We start from the raw sequence: 21,087 nt of genomic DNA, 5'->3' as shown, positions 1-21,087 counted from the left end.
TTTTAAAATTATATATTGATAACTAAAAATAATTATTTGATAGCAATTTTTTTTTTGAAATTTTAAAGAGAAGATAGTCGTAATTGGTTATATGATAGTAATTTTCCTTTTCTATAATCTTAAACAAAATTGTAAAGAAGTATTTAATATTATTTTTTATTTTTTATTGTAAATACAAAAGAGATTTATAAAATAGAATGTTTTCCTTTTTAAAAAATCCTAGCAAAATAAAACTTTAAAGACTTATTTAATAAAACATTAAATTAGTATATAAAACATGTATAATGTTGTCATTCACTTGATTGGTGTATTTGACTTTCATTTCTTTTTACTTTTCATTCAATTTCTTATTTCAGGTTGTATTCAGTTTAAACGTTTAGGTATAATATTTACTCTAATCATATGTACAAAGTTTATAACAATTCATTTATACACCATGATTATAAAATACAAATATTAACTTGAACTTATATGTGAAAACGAGTTTTAGTTATAAAATAATTTCAAACAACAAATGCAAAAAACAATCATAAATCTATAATAAAATGATTTAATATTTTATAATTTTTATTAAATTAAAATATCAAACAAAACCCGTTGTAACGCAATGGGCTCATATCTTGTTATATAATGATGAAGGCTTAAAAGTACTGTAACAAAAAAGTAATAGTTTAATATAATATATTTATGTAAATAGATATTCGAATTTAAAAATTTATATTTTAAAAATCTGTTTGTTTTTGATATATAGATATTAATATCTTATTTGAACTGAGAAAATCTAGAATGATTTAATAAAAATATATATAATCGAATATTATTAAAAACTTAAACAAATTGATTGGTTATTATTCTTATATTTTTGAACTTATATATTAATGAAGTCAATTTTAGTTGGAACATTATAACTTTTTGAACAATCCAAAAACCTGTCGATAAAAAATATCTTTTAAAATATTAAAATTTCAATGATAAAATTAGTTACATTACTATTAAATTATTAATCCAAATTTTATAATAAAATTGTAAATATATCCGCGCATCCGCGCGGATTTCAATCTAGTTATGTGGCAAAGATGTTACCCCTAAGTTATCAAAGATCACATCTTTATTTTGATAGTTTGAAGATCAGATCACTTTTACATAAATATTTGAAGAGTCTGAGTGGTCTACCATTGCAAAAAAAAAAAAAACAAAATTGGTGCTAAACGATCAAATTGAGTTCAGTGCGGAGTAATGAGTCCCATCATATATATGCTTAACGTATGTACTTCTTTTTCTTTTCTTCATTTAACTCTTCAAGCGAAAAAGAAATCTACAGTTTGGAACTAGTGTTTGTTTTGGAATTATGTTTTGTTTACTGGAAATATCAAGCTAAGCACTGCTGGAGTCAATGAAATGGTACATCGTACAAGATCAAAATGGTATATATTTGGTGGTCAAACATAGTTGTATACTTATCTTCAGAAAATTAAACGAAAAGAATATTAGTCTAAACAAAAGAAATTAGAAGAACAATGTGAGCTTCAGTCAACCAATAAATTCATCTCGGTTTGTTAGAAGACAAACTGAACCAACAATAACCTAATAATAAACATGTGAGCGTACAGAGGCGAACATCTTAGTGCAAAATGGTAGACAAACACAAGTAACAGAACATGGGAGATGATTCAGCCAAAAAAAAGCATTAAGTGGGCCTTTGAATAATACCAAACACAAAATCCACGAAGACACAGTCTAGGGTCAAGCACAAAGAAATGATGGCCATAACCAATGTTTTCTCATGAAGACGCGTAAGTATATCCCAATCCAAGACAAAGTAATAAGCCAATGAAGTAAGTGATTGTAACCATAAGCAGACAAAAACATCACACAGTTTAAATTTAACCTAGATCACACAAAATCACAGCATTTGAAGAGATGTGAGAGAAAACAACAAAGAATGATGATATTTAGGTTGCCTAAGGAAGATATTGGTGAAGCAAAGGGAAGGATTCTTGGTGCTTTGTTGCAGAGTGATCACACTGATGCCAACGAAACGATAATCTGAAATGCAAAACTCAAATCATGCAAAACATTGCATTTTCAAAGAGTGGAATAAAAGAATGAAACTTTTTATAAATTATTTTATGTTTTGACAGGAGTGCTTAAGGAACTACACAACCCATCAGTTCAACGGCATGGATTCGAAGCGGGTGACTCCAACAATGTGACTGCATGATTCATAGAGCAGTAAAGAATTCACCGATGTTGTTTATGGGTAAAGTAACAAGAGGGATCTTTTTACTTTTGTTCGCCTAAGGCTTCCATGACTAAACTTTTTTTTTGTCACAGAAGTTTTTAACTACACAATATATATTATTGTTTAACCTTAAAGGTTAAATTTTTTCCACTTAACCCATTTGCCATAGCTAAATTTTGTAAGGGTATACTATCAATACATAAGATGCCAAATCCTTTATATATTATTCGAGAAATATTACAACATTTTTTTGTAGCCACATGTCATCATTAGAATGATTTTTAGAATCCTTAGAGAAATAGGTTGGTCTATTTAAATATATAATAAACTTTTTATTAAATTAACCATAAATACATTATTAATGTGCTTTATTATTTCCATAAATAAAATTATGAAATTTCCTAATATGACTAAAATATATATGACAATTAATGATTTTAAAAAATAAAGATTTGATAAAAATAAGTGTCTTATATTATATTTGTTTAATTTTTAAACTAACCATAATTACATTATTAATGTGCTTTAGTAGAAGCACCGTAGCCTATTGGTTAAGGTTTAAAGGCTTCTACATCCAGGTCTGGGGTTCGAATCCCAGACTATACAATTTATTGCAGATTACAAGAAATCCAGGTTTCACGTCCCGGAGAGAGCAGTTTATTAAACAATTATGCAGACTACAGAGGAAAAGGCTTGCAAGGGATTTTCAACATGGTGCAAGTAAATCTGGCCAGACGTGAATCTTCATAGGACGGCTCAGGTGATGCGCAGTTAGGTGTAGGTCTTCATTAGGCAGGTAGTATTGTCGGTTGTCGAATCGTCGATGTAATCTTTCCTATATCATAATTGTAAGATCGTAATAAATCAGCGTTAAAAAAAACAACCATAGTAACCATTTAATAAAAATTAAAAGTTTTCTTTATATGTTATATTTTGAATTTTAAAAAACGAGTATAAATTACTAAAACTTTTAAAAGTTTCACATTCAAATTTTGTGATCTATGGTTTAAAATTTTTGTTATGACATGATACAAATTAAAAAATCATATAAGTTGAAAGTCTCATTTAATAAGTATTAAAAATAAATATATATATATATATATATATTATTTTAAATTAAATATATGTCATATAAGAAAATATATAAATATCTTAATTTTGAAAGTACTTTGAACAATTTTTTTTGATAAAAAATTTGAAAAAATATTGACAACTTAATTTTTTAAAAATATTATAAATTACTTAAGCTATTAAATTATATAAAATAATTTATATATATAACATTCATTTCGCGCAAGACACATGTCTTAACCTAGTAACTTAATAAACGATGGCTCAATAAGAGTCGTCGAGTTTCTACAAACCATTTCTTTGCTGTATAGTTCTAATTGTTAGCCAACTGACCACAGAAAACACTATACATTGTACAGTATTGAAAATAGATTGAACAGTTATCTCTGTCGGTGTACGTCCACAAGTAACCTCTTACCCCTTGAAGGTTATGTGGCATTAACTGCTAAATGTTGACGTAAATATCATATATCTTAGAGCATGATTAACCCTATAATCCCAATTGAGTTTCTTAGTGATTATTTAAGTAATGACTTATTCTTGGGTTCACTCCCTAGGTGAACCTACAGGTTCACCAACCAATAGGATTGTGTCATTTTAGATTCAGTATCTTTTAAAAAAGGAAACAAAATATTATTGAATTATATTATATTTTTAAAATAAAAATTGTATTAATCACAAAAAAAAGATTTTTTAATCTAAAAAAAAAGAATTTGTTTTTCAAAAGTATTTTTAACGCTGCCAACAAATATTAAACCCTAAACCCTAAACCTTTAGGTAAACCCTAAACTCTTGAATAAATCATAAATCTTAAAGTTTAAGATTTGATCCAAGAGTTTCGGATTTATCCAAGGGTTTAGGGTTTACCAAGGGTTTAGGGTTTAGGATTAGGATTTAGGGTTTAGTGTTTTGTTGATTGTGTTAAAAATATTTTTTTTTAAATTCAAGAATTTAAAATTTATCAAAAGGTTTAGGGTTTACCAAAGGGTTTAGGATTTAGATTTAGAGTTTAGTATTTTGTTTATGGTATTAATTTTTTTTTGTAACTACTATTATTTTTATTTATTTATAATTTTTTTAATTTTAAAAACGTAATATAATTTGACAATATTTTGTTTTCTTTTTTAAAAGATATCAGATTTAAAATAACTAAATCTTATTGGTTGGTGAACCTATAGGTTCATCTTAGGGGGTGAATCCAAAAATAACTGTCAAGTAATTATTTGTACTTAAAAACTCTAGTTAAAAAACTATTAGATTTTGTCCTCCAATGAAAGTTTCTTAATCAAAGATTCTTAAAAAAATTGGTCTTTTCATAATCCAAAAACACTTCCTAATCACTCTTATGAATGATATAACTTCAGAGACCAAACAATCAAAACCAGAAAATGATACTAGCCCAACTTCCGTCTGTACTCCTCGGCTTCACCGCCTCAGCCGTAGCTTCACCGTTGTCTCCACTTCCGGCTTCACCTTGTCACCGCTCTCTCTTCTTCCGGCTTGACAAGGCGAGATTAACCAACCTACAAGTGACCATCTTGTTTCATGGAGCATTGAATAAGAAATTAAGAACGCTGCAAGAGCAAAAGAGAGAAACATATACTAATGACAGAGAAACTAGTAGCAGTTTCTGATGATATATGATAAAGATTAAAACTCAAGAACAGAGCAAAAGGAAGAGACCAGCAACAAACAAGGGACTGTCACGAGAGGAACAGCACAAGCGTGCCATAGCTCTCTGTAGAAAACAAAGAGTTTGTCCTAACTTAACCACATCTCAATAGTAATAGGGTTCAAAGTCTTCATCTTAATGTAACACTAAAACATCACAACCATTCATCAGAAGCATTCAACACAAGCATCCATCGTATTATCCTAATTAAGATAGTGACTTACAACGTCAACGGCCTTAGGCAACATTGCTTCATCTAATTAAGATAGTGACTTCACCCTGCAGAACGTTGCTACACCTACAAATTTTTCACTCAACAAACATTATAAAAATCCAATTTTTTAAAAAAAAATTAAAGACAGAGTGATTGTCTGATTGATGCGTACCGGAGTAACCAGTACGACCTTTCTCATTAGTCGAACTGGGAAACTCATTGCCTAAGGCCATTGACGTTGTAAATATAAGACTTATGAGAGAATGATACTTTATTGAATGATCAACGTACAATATTTATAAGTACATGACAAAGGAATATACTCAACATATTCTAAGAATATGTACAGCTAAGATAATCTAGATTTGTAGTTATCTTGTAAGTCAAGTATATCCAATATGCTCCCTCAAGACGGACGGCGATTTACAAGTCCGATCTTGATAAACAGAGACTCAAACCGACGACGAGGCAGGGGTTTGGTCAAGGCATCTGCTAACTGATCAGCGGAGCAGACATGTGTGACGTGCAGTGTTTTGGCCTGAACTTGATTGCGAACAAAGTGATAGTCAAGTGCAAGGTGCTTCATCCTGGTGTGAAAGACAGGGTTTGCTGCAAGATAAGTAGCGCCAATGTTGTCACAATATACAGTGGGAGTAGCAGGTATAGGAACACCTATTTCGTTAAGAAGTGAGGTGACCCAGCAAACTTCAGCAGAGGTGTTAGCAACAGACCGGTATTCAGCTTCAGTAGATGATCTGGAGACACTCGTCTGTTTCTTAGCTGACCACGAAATGGGGTGCTGTCCAAGGAATACAATGTAAGCTCCAGTGGAGGTATAGTCATCTCGATTGCCAGCCCAATCAGCATCGGAGAAGGCATGGAGAGACAGTGAGTTGGGACGCTTGAAGACGAGACCAGTTGTTATAGTGCCAGCAAGATACCGGAGAACACGTTTTGCTGCTTCCCAATGCGTCGTTGTGGGTTTGTGCATGAACTGCGAGAGCTTGCTGACCGCAAATGAGATGTCCGGTCGAGTGAGAGAGAGATATTGCAGACCACCAACCACTGTACGATACTCAGTTCCATCAGACAGCTGTGTTCCATCTGTGAGAGTCAGTGACGATGAAGAACACATAGGAGTAGCAGTGGGCTTTGCAGATGTCATAAGAGTTCGATGAAGAAGATCAGAGATGTACTTTCGCTGAGAGAGAACAACACCAGAACTGGAGCGGGTGACTTCAATGCCAAGGAAGTAGGAGAGATCTCCAAGGTCCTTTAGGGCAAAGCGATTGGAGAGGAGATCAATGAATGACCGGACTGCAGTTGGAGAGCTTCCTGTGATGATTATGTCATCAACGTACACAAGAAGATACATGGTCACAGATTTATCCTTAAAGAAGAATAAAGAGGCATCAGCAAGTGAGTTGCGAAATCCAGCTTGCAGGAGGAACCGTTTGAGCTCATTGTACCAAGAACGCGGGGCTTGCTTGAGGCCATATATTGGTTTCTTGAGTTTGCACACATACTCGGGACGATCCTTGTCAACAAAGCCTGGAGGTTGTTGCATATAAACATCTTCATCGAGAGTTCCCTGGAGAAATGCATTGTTGATGTCAAGTTGTCGCAGCGGCCAATCCCCCGTAGTTGCAACACTGATGATGATTCGAATTGTTGGAGCTTTCACAACCGGACTAAAGGTTTCATGAAAGTCAATGCCTGGACGTTGAGTGTAGCCTTTAGCGACGAGGCGAGATTTTCGTTTGTCAATGGTGCCATCAGGGAGGAACTTGGTTCGAAACAGCCACCTGCAGCCAACAACGTTCTGTTCCGACGAGGGTGGAACTAGTTCAAACGTGTCAGTGCGTATGAAGTTGTTGAATTCTGCGCTGACAGAGTCTCGCCATAGAGGGTCCTTTAGTGCTTGAGTCACCGTGTGAGGGTCAAGACTGGCAAGTACTAGATGAGCCGAATATGAGTACTTTGGATTCTGTTTGACGATTTTGTTCTTTGCTCGAGTGACCATTTGATGATTGTTCGTTGGTACTTGTTCCAGCGATGAAGTAGGAGGCTCAGGTTGAGTCGTTTTTGTCGTGATTTGATCAGGAGGTGTTGTTGATGTTGTTGCCACACCGTGAGCCGGTGCTGCTGATGTCGTGTTCATCGGCAAAGGATCTGCACACGTGAGCATAGCTGGTGCTGGAGGAGCCGTGAGTGACCTGAAATCATTGACTAGTGGAGTCACTGTCGGAACCCAAGAGGGTTCAGACTCGTCCTGGTGAGCAGAAGATGAGGTTGAACTCGGAAAAGGAAAGTTATTTTCACAAAACTCGAAATGTCTTGAGACATAAAGCCGTGAAGTTGGTAAGTGAAGACATAAATAAGCAGATTGAGTTAGAGAATACCCAAGAAAGACACATGGAAGGGAGCGGGGGTCGAGTTTGTGAGATGTGTATGGACGAAGCCACGGGTAGCATAAGCAACCAAACACTCGGAGTTTTGCATAATGCGGTTCCTCTGAAAAAAGCTGAGAGTATGGGGACTTCATAGCGAGTGTTTTTGTTGGCATGCGATTGATGAGGTAAGTTGCTGTGGCAAATGCATATGTCCAGTATGTAGGAGGCATTTTGGCGTGTGTGAGGAGTGCTAGTCCAGTCTCCACTATGTGACGATGACGTCGTTCAGACATGCCATTGTGTTCTGGCGTGTGTGGTGGAGTTGTAAGGTGTGAGATACCATGTGTTGACAGGAAGGAGGCAAGAGCAATGTATTCTCCCCCGTTGTCAGTGTATAGAGTACGGACGTTGGTTGAATTGATTTTCCACCAGAGTTTTAAACCGAGTGAAGGTTGCTGCTACCTGTGACTTCAGTTTAAGAGGGAAAAACCACATGTAACGAGTAAAATGGTCAACAATAAGCAAGTAGTATTTATAGCCATCGACACTTAGGACTGGTGAGGTCCATACGTCTGAGAACAAGACATGTAAAGGATGAGTAGAAGAGATTGTAGTAGTAGAGAAAGGAAGTTTGTGGCTCTTATTCAATAAACACGAATTGCAAGGAGTAGACTCCAAGGCATTACATAAAACCAAAGGTAAAAACGAAGATGTTATTGTTTTAAGAATTGGAAAAGCAGGGTGTCCAAGGCGATGATGCCAATGAGACAAAGATGATTTTGAAACAGAAAAAGCTCCTAGAGTTGAATAAGGCCACTCGTAGCTACCATCCTTAGCCAGTCCCTTCAGCAGGGTTGCTCCCGTGTCCAGTGCCTTCACCTGAAACATAGAAGGGAAAAATTCCACAGAGGTTTGATTATCATTGCAGAACTGATGTACTGAGATCAAGTTCTTATGAATAGACGGCACACAAAGGACATTGTTAAATGTATAGTCTCGAGTAGGAGTGTGAGAGCGAAAAGAACCAGTATGTGTTATTGGAAGTGCAGAGCCGTTGCCAATGACAATGGAATCACTTCCCGTGTATGGGTTGTGAAGTGACAGGTTGTGGAAGTCTGATGTCACGTGGTTTGTTGCTCCACTGTCCATGAGCCAGCCTTCAGGGTTCATCGTGTTGAGACCTGCTTGATGGGCACTGGGACGCCATTGCTGTCCTGAGGAGGGTGCATTCTGAGTTGGTATAACACGGAACATGGGACAGCGTTGAGCACTGTGACCCTGAACGCCACATGCTTGACACTTTCCAAGATAAGGACGAGACTGCCTTGTGTAGTTGCGGTTTTGTTGTTGTTGTTGACCCTGAGATTGTTGCTGTTGCTGATGATGTTGAGGAGTTTGATTGCGCCAGTTGTTGTTGTTGCTTTTGGACCGAGATGCTTGATTTGCCGTGATTGGGAAGGCTGGAGATGATGGTTGAGCACAGAGTATCATCGCTTCCCGATTTACCAGTTTCTCGTGAAGCTCCGTAAAGGAGATGAGATTGTCACGACCATTGGTAGCATCTATTTCAGGTTTGTACTCCTCCGGAAGTCCAGCAAGGACTTGTTCAATGAGATCCTCAGGATCCATTGGCTTGCCTAGTAGCGCGAGTTCATCAGCTTTCGTTTTCATAGTGCGTAGATATTCACTGATGGTTGTGGAACCCTTAGTGCAGCTTTTGATCTGGAACTTCAGCTGTCGTATGTAACCCCTGGTTGGAGTACCAAACGCACTAGCAAGCGTGCTCCATACCTCATGTGTGGTAGTGGCACTGGCAACAAGAGGTTGGATTGGGAGGGAGAGCGCACCTAGGACCGCACTGTAGAGTAAGCGATCCTGTCTCCTCCATGTGATATATGCAGGGTTTGGTTCTGTTGCACCATCTGTTTCAATAGTTGGCGTAGGGATGGAGTCATGTGCAACGAGAAAGGTGTGAAGTTCATGACCTTCGAGTAAAGCATGGATCTTCTTGCTCCACATGAGATAGTTTGTGTTGGTGAGTTTGGTGATGTTGCCCATGTTCACCGAGAGAAGTGAGTTGTTAGGATCACTTGAGTTGTAAACCGCGGTGCGTTCAGCAGTGGCGGCGCTGGATTCAGACGACATTTTTGAAAAGAAAAAGAAAGGTTTTGAGAGATCAGAGCTCTGATACCATATAAGACTTATGAGAGAATGATACTTTATTGAATGATCAACGTACAATATTTATAAGTACATGACAAAGTAATATACTCAACATATTCTAAGAATATGTACAGCTAAGATAATCTAGATTTGTAGTTATCTTGTAAGTCAAGTATATCCAATAGTAAACTCGTTGCCTAAGGCCAGGTCATTATCTTCATCTTCCTCTCTTCGATCTCCTGATAGCAAAATTAAAAAAAAAAGGGATTGAGCTTTAAACACTAGATCAATCAAAACCCTCATCGACAAAAATACACACTTACAGAAAGCAGAAGGATGAGACGGAGAAGACGAGACAGAGAAGACGAGACGGAGAAGTGATGATGATGGGGAACCCGACTACGGGTTTCAATTGTTCTTGGTGTGTTTCGATTGAACACGAGACTGAGAATACAAGACTGAGAAGAAAAGAAAGAAAAGAGAAAAGAAAAGAAAAATAGAATCCATGCTTGGCTGACACCTGTTTCCAAAACCCACTTTAGAATCGGTCATCAAAATTCTTACTTTAGGATCGGTAATATACTTTATATTTAGTTTAGATTTAATTAAATGAGTTATCTTTTCTATTAAAATAAAAATATCATTTTTATCTATTACAAAATAGTCATACTAGAAGTCTAGGTTCATATATTCAAATAATTTTTTTATTGTTTACATTAGTTTATTTAATGTATAACATTTCTAAATAATAATAAGGATATTAATAACAAATCCATTTTAACTATAAATTTAAATTTTAGTTATAGGAATAAAAAAATATGTTGAGAAAAAGACAAACAAATTTTTTTAAAAAATTTAAATATTCTTTTAATTAATACACTGATTAATTTCACAATTAGTAGTATAATATTATTATAAATTAATTTTAATTAAAATTTTATTATAAATAAAATAATGAAATTTTTCACTAATTTTATAAATTTTATAAGTATATTCTACATTATATTAAAATAGAAATAATTAATGAATTACATATTAAAATTATGTTTTTTTGCAAACATATTAAAATTATGTTGAATTGGTAAACCAATATATTTTGAAAAAATACTTTCATTAAGATAAATAAATAAAATATCATTCACCGTTTAAAGTGACTAAAATATCATTCACCTTTTGAAATGATTAATATTCATAAATTATGTAATAATTTTGCAAAAAATAAAATTGTTAACATATGATAAATTTTAATATTTAGAACTATATATCATCTATTTAGTTATTTTTAAAATGACAGTAATATATTATCATAAATTATTATGTATAAAATAATATAAAATTTTATATTTATAAATGAAATGTTAACCGCACGGGTGTACGGGTTAAAATTTAGTTTTCTTTAAAAACCCAGTTAAGAAACAGGGATAGTGGTGGTCTAAGGTAGAACCCTGTAGATAGATCCTCCGCTAAAGGACAATAATAAATCTAATCGCTTTCATAAACCGGGTAAATACCATTTTAGCATTACAAACAAAACAACAAATCACATCACCAACATATTTTTTCCAAAAATACTTTTTTCACAAAAGATTCTTGAAAGTAACACTTTCTTTCAAGTATGATTGTGTATGGGACTATATGGTAATTAACAGAGTTTTCAACGTGAGAAAAACGAGAACGTCTCGTAGCGCGCCTTACATGAAAAAACAAACAGCAATAGAATGGTTGTGTATGGGAGACTGGGAGTATATGGACATGATCTTTTGTTCGAAGATCATAAAAATCCTACGACAAAAACAGTAGTTGAGGAGGTGTCTTTACTTTTACTTTCTCAGTTTTCACCTTTAATTTGGCTTACTATCAGAATCAGCCAGCCACTATCACGAGATATGTACATTCAACATCACCAGTTTCACATAAAAAAATGAGTGACGGGCTTAATTCTGCGTCAATACATCAAACAAGAACCAGCAAAACTACAATAACGGAGAGCTAATGCAACAAGCAACCTATCAACTTCTGTATACAGCCAAATTTACGCCAAAAAAAAAAAAAAACTTCTGTATACAGCAAATACAGAAAATAATGGATACCTTTAATGTTGTAACGATGTGTAAGATATCTATTCTGTCCTTAGCCATTAAATCCTACCTTTCCCAAAATATTTTCTTTTTCTTTTTATAATTGGTTACTAGGTGATTTTCCCGTGCTCATGCACGGATATAAATATTGCTAAAGTAAATATATTATAATAATTGATTGCTACTTATATTTAATATTAAATTAATTTATAATTTATGTGTATCATTTATATTAATAATATTATATTACTTTAATTTTTATATATGTTATATCTAATAGGTTTTGTTGTTTTTAGTCGATTTAGTTATCATTTGGGTAAATTAGATTACATATATGAATTCAACTGTAATATTTTTTATTCTATATATTAAAATTTTAATTAATTTCTTATTTACATTTATGTGGTTGTTATCTTAGATATGTAAATATATTTTATGAAGATTATGTATAACTTAAGATATATTGTGCTTAGAATGAAATAAAAAAATAAACTAAAGTGTATGATTCAAAATTACATAAATTAATATAATGAAACGATAATATTCTGAAGTCTCATTTATATATATATATATATTTTTTTTTTTACAAAAGAACTAAATTGTAACAGTTGGTTAATATTTTATTTTCCTTTTTAATATTTTTGAGTTGTCCTATGATTTATATTTATAAAATATATTACTATTCTTATAAAATTATATAATCTTATCGTAGTTAAATCTATGATTTTAGATATAAGTTGGATTAGTCGAATCATTCATGTTGTGAGTATATTGAGTTACATATATTCTTTCAAATTAAAAATTAAGTATAATTTTTTATTATTATAATTAAGTCAAATGTGCATGTATTTTCATAACATTTATCAAATTATATGTTGATGTTTTTTTTAAAATATTAGAAAATAAAGGATGATCAATGTGAAGTTACATGCGTAAGTAGCTGATACATTTTTGAAAGCTCATGTACACATATCAATATTTACAATAATTAAAATATTTTAAAAATTCTAAATAACTTTATACCTTTGATTTATTGAATGAAAACTAAAATTTATTTGAATAATCTTAAAAATGAGAATCCGTATTTGCTTTGGTATTTTGATACGGTTCTATTAAGTTCCACAAACAAAAAATTTAAAATTTAAAAACATATTTAATATTAAGAAAAAATAACTTTAATAATCATAAAATATAATATATCTACCTCATTAAACTATTTTGTAACTATTTGATCAAATGATGTTTATTTTAGAATTTGTTTTTTAGTTTTTTTTTAATATCTCTTAAAAATAAGCAGTAAAAAATTGTGATTGTATTTAAAACTAATATTATATAAGTAAAATATAATTTATCGATATTTTTTTTGCTGTAATTGAAAGATATTATAGTCAACTAAATTTATGAAACTCTTAAAAATAAGCAGTAAAAAAATTGTGATTGTATTTAAAATAATATTATATAAGTAAAATATAATTTTTCGATAATTTCCTGTAATTGAAAAATATTATAGTCAACTAAATTTATGAAAAATAAATAAAAAATTTCAATATTACTAATTATAAAATATTTTTAGATAATTAAACATATATTAGTTTATGTTACTTAATTATTTTATGTAATCATCTAAGAAAATATATAGGTACATAAAAATATTTTTATTAATTTGAAATTTTTTGTATTGTTTAAATTATGTTTTAGAAGAAATAATATTTCTGTTTCTAATATCAAGATTATATGTGTAAATTGTTTTTAATGAAATCATGTTATATAGAAATTTATAATTTTCATCTAAGAAAATATAGATATAAAGAAAGTATTTTATTATTTCAAAATAATATTTTATGTTATTTAAAAATATTTTTTAAATGTAATATTACTATTTTGTGAACTTTCCTTTTTTATGAAATCATATTATATATACATATATTTTCGTTTTTCAATTCTTTTTTTTTACTTTATAAAAAATTTCTTTTTTATTATATGTGTATATTTTCGAAATTTTTAAAAAGGAAACTAAATAAAATAAAAAATAATAGTATTTTATATGTAAGTTAATTCATTAAGGGTATCAGTGTAATCAACAATCGTGAGAGTTAACGTGAGAGCGACACATAGGAAAGTGATTTCGGTATCAGTGTAATCAACCATCGTGAGAGTTAACGTGAAAGCGACACATAGGAAAGTGACTTCTCAAATAATATTATAGAGATATAGCCACGCCTTCTCAAATGCATCAAACCAAACTAAGACCAATAAAACATTATAGCCATTATGAACTAACGTGGACTAACGTGAGCAAGCAAAGAAAATCAAGAGCAAAAATGTATTGAGGCAAAACCTGTTTAGGGTTTGTCTATTGATTATGTGAATTGAAAAAAATTTACAATCTCTTAGACTCAGTATTTATCTTAGCCCCAAAATCAAATCTCAATTTCTTTTTAAACAGTTCGTGAAAATGAAATTTTCTTAAACCGAAAAACCACAACAAATGTTGGTATTTTACTGGTGGTTAAAACATTTTCAGAATTAACATGACATATAATGAAACATCTCCGCAAAATTAAGAACGTCAAAATAAGCCGTAAGTTCATAAGCTTGCTCAACTCTGCTTAAATTTTTCATAAGTATGGACATCTTTTAGGCTCATTTATAAATGAACTTAATAATCAAGCTTAATTTAGATCACAAGTTACATTAAAGCTTAACTAATTCATGAGGTTGGTATTTTTTGAGTTAAAACTATATATATATATATATCTTAACACTTGAGCTTTTGTTTCATTTTTTAATTTTATAAATTAAATATAGTGACATATAAATTATCTAACACTACTAAAAGCTGAATAAGGAGAGCAACGAGCGTGCCACGTAGGATTTTTTATTCAGGCCAATCATGAAGCTCTGTTTTGCCACATCACTTTTATTTTGTCGACAAAAAATATAACAGGTCCAGTAAATCTGGGCTGAACAAAAATAATAGGTCTATCTTATTCTACGCAGAATGTTCGTCGCCTTCACCTCCGACTTTTCCAATTCACTATTCTAATCTCTGCAATCTCTCTGTAATTATTACACCCCAATCTTGCTCATTCAATTCTGATCTTTTCTCCTATCTTCATTAGAGATTATCGTTCCACCTTCCTTTATAACATTTAAATAGAATCAAGGAAAATTACACTATATTATTAAAGTTGCTTTGATACCTGATTTTATTTTTATTTTTACGTAATAGGAGGACTATTACCCAAAAGAAAGCAAAGACACTTCAGAAGTCATACAATCAATGCACATTATACCTCACTATTTATCACTTCAATTGTTATGACTTATGAGTAGTGGTGTCAAAATGAACTAAATTAGTCATCTTATCTTATACTCGTGATGAGTTGGGTTTATCATAAGCTACCTCAATTCATTTATTATATGAGGTTTAATATATAAACTTGAGCTCATATGGGTTTGAACATGGATTAAATCACAATCTAATATAAAATAAATAATTGACTGTAACAATTGGAAAACAAACTTAAAGAACGGTTGTGACTTTAACTAAAGTAGAACTTAATTAGAGGATTGAGACTTATATCAGTACTTGATTGTAAGGTGTCACTTATATTCAAAATTGCGAGTAACAAACAGAATAACGAGTTCTGATTAACCCGGCTTCCACACGCCAGGAATATCAAAGAAGAAATACAACACCATGATCTATATTATTAATTGTTATCAACTTAACAACAAATACAACACCATGTAGTTATCATGTCCATCACATGGACAGAGTTTATATTAGTTAATTAAAATTTCTTTGCTTGAAGCCTACCAAGAAGCTATACCAATGGATCATACCAAACACAAGATCTTCAAAGACGAAATTATAGGTCAAGCACAAAGAATGGATGGTCATCCAATGTGCCTTTTCTTGACAAACGCGTAATACGTCCCAACTACTAACGCAAAGTAATAAGCTTAGCGATAAGCGATTGTATAAAAAAAAATACAAAATATCTTTAAAGACACGGTCTAGGTCAAGCACAAAGAATGTATGGCCATAACCAATGTGTTTTCTCTTGACGACGCGTAGTACATCCTATGACAAAGTAATAAGCCAACGAGGTAAGTGATTGCAAACATAAGCCGACAAAAAACAGTGTACATTTAAACTTAACCTAAATGACACAAAAAACACATACAGTATTTGCATTTGTAGAGATAGGTGAAAAAAAAATAATACATAAATAAGGTAGATATTTTAGTTGCTAAAGGATACAACCTAAATGAATTTTGGTGTTTTGTCGCAGAGTGACTTCAGTGATGTCAATAAATAAACCATAAGATGAAATGCAAAACACAGCTTTTGAAAAGTATGGAAGAAAAGAAGGAAATATTATATAAATGTTTATGTTTTCACAGAAGAACGTTAGAGGAACAACATAATCCTGCATTTCTAATGGCATGGTTTAGCACCGGTAGACCCCAATAATGTGGCTGCATGATTCCTAGGGAAGTAAAAGAAGGATTCAACAAGGTTGTTTGTGATTAAACTAAACGAACGGTATCTAGTTCATTTAGGCTTCCAAGGCCAAAGAATTTAACTTCCTATTGTTAAACCATAAAGTAACAAAAACAAAACTTACTGGATGATAGTTCAATCAAAGCCATCAAGTTTCTACAAACTTTTTTTTTTTTGCTGTAAAGTTGTAACTGTAAGCTAACTAACTAACCACAGAACATTCAACAGTACTGTAAAGAGATTGAACAGTTCTCACGCTGTGGGCATCCACAACTAACCTGGTAGGCTAGTTGGTGGGTAGAAATTTTTGTAAGGAGTTTCTAGCAATACAAAAATAGAAAAGAAAGAGAAAATGGAAATTCTAATTTTATAAAATATTTAATTTTAAAGAATAACTATTTTCATAAATATATTAAATTTGTGGTGAAAAATACTAAACTAACCCTCTTAAATCATTTATAAATGTTTAAAAATTATTTATAAAGTTTATAAAACCAGTCTCATCCATAAATAAGAAACCCTATAAATAATCATTAAATTTTAAACTAAAAATATTAGAGCATTTTTTATTGAAAGTATATTTGAAAAGTAATATTTAGTTTATGGTATTTCAAATAATTTCTAAGAGAAAATAGATATAAGTGGTGATTGGTAAGTGTTGTGAGTGTTTTTCACTGCTCATTTTCTTTCTACAGCTAGCCAGTTTGGTTTATCAATCATGCTTTAAATAAATAATTTAAAGCTACAGCCCTAAAGTTAAAAAACAAAAATATATTAGCTTTGGGAATCAATTTTCTAAAGCTTTATATTTAGTACTTTGAAAGCTATTGATATAAATCTACAGCAGTAAAATCTACAGCTACACCAGAAAAACTTACATAATAATATATTCTAAAGCAAACAAAATAAAAGCTACAATCTCTACCAATTAAATACTTTTCCATAATTTTGAGAGATTTTATTGCCACATCCTAACTGTTTAATGCTTCATCACTTTTATAAATACAGAATCACCCGATTTTTACATGTGTGATTTTTAATGGACTAACCTTGTAAATTTTATTTTAATAGGAAAATATGTTAAAACATTGATATCTTTTACCAGTATTAAATATAGAGTAATTGGCGTAGATACACTCAGAAACCCATGTAATTTGTCATATAACCTTGTTTATTTTAAATATTTTTAATGATTATAATACACTTATCTCTCTCTCTCTCTCTCTTCTCTCTTTTATGTGTTCTAATCTCTTTATCTCTCGTACAAATTCTTCAAATCATTTTTTAATTCAACACAAATTTTTTTTTATTCTGATTCTTTTGACACACATAATGCTAATCTTATTATCTCACCCCAATTCCAATGTTTCCAATTTCGAATCACAATCAACTTTTAGATAATATATACGTTAGTAAGTATTTTATTACTTATCTGCTATTATTTGGATTTTAATGGATTCTTAATCGATACATGAAGTGTTAGCTGTTACAAATAGATTTTGAGCTATTTAATAGATAACTAATTAATTGTTAATAGTTTCATTAACTGATATATGATTTGTTAGTTGATACATTTGTTTGATACATAGATTGTTAGATGATACTGAAATTATTAGCGGATATGTTAGTTGGTATATAGATTGTTACATGCTATGTAAATATTTAGCTGATAAATCTAGAGTTACTTGTTTTCGACAAATCATAAGGGCATTTTCGTCCGCACAGTGTCAAAAGGTTACTTCTTTTTGGGTTATCCATAATTATGGGCATTCAGCAAATTTGGATCTTAATTGGGGATATTCCACACATTGTCCTTTTCATATACTGAATATATTTGTAAAATATATCATGAATATATTTGTAAAATCAATGGTTAATTAATTAATTCAAAATTTAAATGAATAAGAATATTTTTTGCATATCCTTTTCATATACTTTTAAACTAATTATAAATAGACTCTTTTAATATTATTTTGTACACTTCATTATTAATAAATAATAAATAAATTTATAAATCCCTCGATATTCTCTTTTTAATTATAGAGAATTAATAATTTTACTAAATATTTAGTTATTTTTTCTGTTTGTTAAATTTTAACCATTTTACTAAAAGATATTTTCTGGATAACAGTACAACATATATCAAAATTATCTTTTCTTTTTACATATATCTTTAGATTATGAATAATTTTTATTTTTATTAATTTTAGTCACTTATCTAATCAAATAAATATTAAAATCACTTTGAAAATAATAATATAGATAGATCTTTGTAACATATTTAATATATATATATATATATATATTCAAAAAAACATAAAAATAAGGATTTTGAAACAAGTTTAATTGGATCAAATCATATTAAGTTGTGACCTAAATAGTTATCTAGTTTCATCTTTTGGTCGGGTTTTAAAAATAGAGAAAATTGCCAAAATGGTATAAAAGAACAACATGGTTGTCCTTATAGTATAATATCAACATGAAGTTGTCCTAATAGTATAATTTTTTTTATAATCCCAAAACTAACCTTGATTAATCATATTAAACAATTAAATATAATAATGAAAATGTTAAAGGTTTAATTAAAAAAAATTGTGATGTCAAAAAAAAAAATTAAATATAATAATATTAAACATAAAAATATATTTCATATTAAACAATTAAAAATGTGTTGTCAAAAAAAACAATTTAACATAATAATAGATTTCATATTAAACAATTAAGCATAATAATAAAAAAAAAGAAAAGAAAAAACAAAATGGTAACAAAAAAAGAACAAAAGAAAACCCGAACCCTAAATTTCTCCCATACACCACATATTGTATAGATATGCATCATAGAACAAGAGTTTGTGAAAATCACAAGATAAACTATGAAAAAATCATAAGATTGATGAAGAATAAAGGCAAATTTGATTTTTTTTTTATATCTTGACATAGAAAATCGACCAGAACACGTTTTAGGAAGTTATAATATTTTTGGAATATTTTTTTAACTGAAACTTCCTTAATTTTTGTAAAAACAAATTTTTTTTATCTGTAGAAGGCACCTTCTATACTTTGTAGAATCATGAAAAAATACATAATGCAATTTCTACTTCTTGTATACGTTCGTGTTAAGTACAAAATGCAATTTCTACTTTTTATAGACATTCAAATTAAGTCCAGATTTCGTTTTCTCGAAATCTTAGAATACTTCATAAAAGTAGAATCTATATTCTGAAGAAGAGTAGCGATATTTACAATATAGATTTCGTTTTTGAGTCTATCAGATAATCAGAATCAGCCAATAAACAGGCATTATCACGAAAGTGATGTCTTATAAGTACCTTCAACACATTAGGTTCACCCCAAAGCAAAATAAACCAAAAAAATACAAAAATACAATAACAGAGCTCTAATGCAACAAGAAACCAAACAACTTCACTATATCCAAATACAGAAAATAATTCATATCTTTAATGATAAAGCGATGTGTAAAGATATACCAAAAATATTTACTTTTTCTTCTCATAATTGATGTTGTAACCCTTAATCTAGTGGTTTAAGGTTCATTACTTCTTTTACACCAGAAGGTGTGGAATTTAAACCCCAGAAATTGCAAATTATACAGATTATGGAAAAAAAAGTTACAAGAGGTCTTCATTACACAATTAGGGAGCTAGAGGAAATGCATCTCAAGTACATCAGTTAGTAGGTACGAGAGGATTAATGTCGGATCCCCAAAGACAAATGATTGATTTACCTATTCAAAGCAATTTACGCGAAGAACTGTCTTTAACAGAATATATTATTTTTTGCTATGGAGCCCGTAAAGGAGTTGTAGATATTGCGGTCCACACATCAGATGCTGGATATCTTACGCGTCGACTTGTTGAATTAGTTCAATATATTGTTGTACTTCAGGAGAAATTATAAAAAATAGAAGTATATTTACGTTAAGTATATATATAATATATAGAAGTATAGAACTAATATATGTATATGTTTAATATTAAATCTTAAAGCATTCAGAATTTATTTCTTATAATATTTATTTCTTATAAATTTTCTAAACAGAATAAAAATATTCTTATATAAAAATGAAAATAATAGATAAATATCAATATATTTATATCTATATTGATATTGCGTCCAATAGGATTTGAACCTATACCAAAAGTTTAGAAAACCTATGTCATATCCATTAGACAATGGATGCTTTTCACTTTTTTTAACTTCCCATTTGTTAAATGTGCGGCTCGGAGTGACGCAGTTAGACGTGAGTGACGCAGTCAGACGTGTATTCTCATATGGTGGTTAAATTATCGACTGTAAAATCGTCTATGTAATATTTCTCAACATTATAATAGCAAAAAACTTTCAGATTAAATGAGCATCCTAAATGCCCAGAAACTAACGCTTTCTCTCTCTCTTATCTCTCCAAAATCTTTCAGAGAGAGAGTTAGCAGTCTTGTTTTGGCGGTGGCTTTGGTGTTGAATCGCCCTCTGTTTAAGCTTCCTTTCCGGCTTCGGTGCATCCGACCGTATCTCTGATTCCGGCGTCGCATCTGTTCCACGGTGGTCGTCCGGCTTTTGCCTCCGGCGTTCTCATCTTCTTCTCCGATGAGGACGGCTGGCTATAGTCTCCGCGTCTCACTAGCTTTGGTGTTGACGGCGGCTTTCATCGGATTCATCCCGTTTTTTTTTTGATCTATGGTTCTCGTGGTTTCTAGTCCGACCGATTCTCCTTCCTCCATCGT

At 31.0% G+C, this 21,087-nt stretch overlaps 1 long non-coding RNA gene across 1 annotated transcript; it reads left to right on the top strand.

Moving 5' to 3' along the window:
• The first annotated feature begins 13,716 nt into the window (after nt 1-13,716).
• On the top strand, nt 13,717-20,422 carry LOC117128611. Its single transcript, XR_004452000.1, has 2 exons — nt 13,717-13,952; nt 14,017-20,422. It is a non-coding gene; the product is annotated as an uncharacterized LOC117128611 (long non-coding RNA).
• The last annotated feature ends 665 nt before the right edge of the window (nt 20,423-21,087 follow it).

The sequence above is a fragment of the Brassica rapa genome, chromosome A09 (genome assembly GCF_000309985.2).
Source record: "Brassica rapa cultivar Chiifu-401-42 chromosome A09, CAAS_Brap_v3.01, whole genome shotgun sequence".
In the NCBI taxonomy this organism is placed as follows: Eukaryota; Viridiplantae; Streptophyta; class Magnoliopsida; order Brassicales; family Brassicaceae; genus Brassica; species Brassica rapa.
Note: the sequence above shows the minus strand (reverse complement) of the source record. Positions and strands in the feature narration are given on the sequence as shown.